At 53.6% G+C, this 2,500-nt stretch overlaps 1 pseudogene; it reads right to left on the reverse strand.

The window, feature by feature from the left end:
- The window catches only part of LOC135712996 (large subunit ribosomal RNA), a 7,491-nt pseudogene that overhangs the window by 3,526 nt on the left and 1,465 nt on the right, over positions 1-2,500 (reverse strand).

Here is a 2,500-nt window from a genome sequence, read left to right on the forward strand (position 1 = left end):
GTGATGGAGAGAATGGTAAATCGTCGACTTAGGCAGTTCCTGGAGTCAAACAGTCTCCTTGACGAACGGCAGCATGCATTCCGACAAGGACACGGCTCCTCCACTTACTTTGCAGCCCTCGGAAATGTACTCAAGGAAGCCCAGGACAACGGTCACCATGCGGAGTTAGTATCCCTTGATATTTCAAAGGCGTTCAACAGGACCTGGACGCCCGGCGTCATCAGGCAGCTCATCGGCTGGGGCCTGAAAGGCCACATCACACATTTTGTACGGAATTTCCTCCTTGATCGTACCTTCCAGGTGACTGTCGGGAACACTCGATCGGATCCGTTCCCCGAGGAAACTGGAGTGCCCCAGGGATCCGTCATAGCGGTAACGCTATTCCTGGTGGCAATGAACGGGGTGTTCAGCCGACTGCCCAAGAACGTGCACGTAATCGTCTATGCCGATGACATACTCATCGTCGTAACGGGACGAACGACTATACGGACCAGGAATATAGCCCAAGCAGCTGTCTCCGCCGTCAGCAGGTGGGCGCTTTCTGTTGGTTTTCAGCTCTCCGCACCAAAGAGTGTACGGTGCCATATCTGCCACTCGGGTCATCTGATTCGGGGACCACCGATCACCATCCAGGACCATCCAATTCCGCTTAAGAAAACAGTCCGCGTTCTGGGGGTAGTTCTGGATCGGACTCTAAGTTTCGACCAACACTTCAGAACGGTGAAAGAAAACTGCCGTAGCCGCATCAACATCGTCAGGACAATCTCCCGTCCGCACCGCTCCAGTAACCGCGAGATCCGCCTTCGTGTCGCCCGGGCTGTTATCGACAGTCGACTTTTCTACGGCCTCGAAATTACCTGCTTAGCCACCGAGAAGCTGAACCGCGTCCTCGCTCCGGTATACAATACCTACGTACGCATCGTATCCGGCCTCCTACCTTCCACGCCCGCAGACGCCGCTTGTGCAGAAACCGGAATCCTCCCTTTCCGCTATCGATCTGCTGCAGCCTCTGCCACCAAAGCCGCTGCCCTCGCTGCTAAGACATCCGGGAACGATAGGGTCTTTCTCCTCAACGAGGGGAACAGAGCCCTCCGCACTGCAGCCAACGTAGACCTCCCCCCGGTGGCCAGGGTCCACTGGCATGGAGAGAAAAGTTGGCGATCAAACGTTATAAAAATAGATAAGCGGATTAAGAGAGGATTCCAAGCCGGAGATAATTCTGTAGCGTTGAGGCGCTCCGTTGCAGAACTTCTTAGGTCGGTTTATCCGGGGCACGTTCATCGCTTTACGGACGGATCGCGATCACGGGCCGGAGTGGGACTCGGAGTGGCAGGACCAAACACCGCAACAAGTCAAAGTCTTCCGGAGGAGTGTTCCGTTTTTTCCGCAGAAGCCGCTGCTGTTCTTGACGCAGCCATCACTCCTGCAGATCAACCGATCCTTGTGCTAACGGACTCACACAGCGTCATCCAGGCGCTGGAAGCCGAAGCCCCGAGCCACCCCTGGATACAAGCCATTACACGTTTTGCCCCACCCTCAACCGTTTTTACGTGGATTCCCGGGCACTGCGGTGTTCCTGGAAACGATGCAGCGGACAGGCTGGCGGGATCTGGTCCATCCGGACCCCGCTTCACCAGGAACGTACCACTCCTAGACGTCAGGCGTTGGATTGCGATTATCATCATGGAAGCCTGGCAGGAGGAATGGTTTCAGTCACGCACCACCCTCCTGAGAAAAATCAAAGAAACCGTACGACCTTGGCAAGACAGCCACAAGTACAAAGACCAGCGGATTATCTCAAGACTCCGGACCGGCCATGCGAGGATTTCCCACAATTTTGGTGGGACACCCTTCCACAAGGTTTGTCCAATCTGCAGCATCCCTGCCTCGGTGGAACACGTGCTGTGTGTCTGCCCAGAGTTTCAGAGGCTACGCGAACAACACCGACTCCCAGAGAGCATCAGGGAGCTACTTGGCAACGACCCCTCGACGTTGACTGCGCTGATTGCATTCTTGAAGGACGCTCACCTATACAACCAAATCTAGCCCTCTCGTCGTGGGCTGCGCTGTCCGTGTTCTTTCACCTTCCTATTTTCCTGCCGTCGGGGTATCTCTGCCGGACTGGGGCACTGTCTCTTACGGTGGAGCTCTACCTTGTTCGCGCATCCATTCCTCACCACAGTCCCGTTGTAACTCCCACTTTACATTAAGTTTTTTAAAATGTTGTCTGTCCCTTTTGGTGGGTAATCAGAGCCAGTTGTACGTTATGTAACGATAGACTGAAACGCTTTCTTTCGAGGCAGGCCCTAAGCCTGACCCTCGATTATCAAATGTGATGAACTAGCCTACGGCTAAAAATCACAAAAATAAAGAAAAAAAAAAAAAAAAATTTTAAGGGCTAATTGCTTCGTGAGTTGTTACACACTCCTTAGCGGATGACGACTTCCATGTCCACCGTCCTGCTGTCTGTAGCAATCAACACCTTTCATGGTATCTATGA

Source organism: Ochlerotatus camptorhynchus, unplaced genomic scaffold (assembly GCF_037179485.1).
Source record: "Ochlerotatus camptorhynchus isolate MF236.1 unplaced genomic scaffold, CSIRO-AGI_Acam_v1.1 ptg000528l, whole genome shotgun sequence".
NCBI classification, from domain to species: Eukaryota; Metazoa; Arthropoda; class Insecta; order Diptera; family Culicidae; genus Ochlerotatus; species Ochlerotatus camptorhynchus.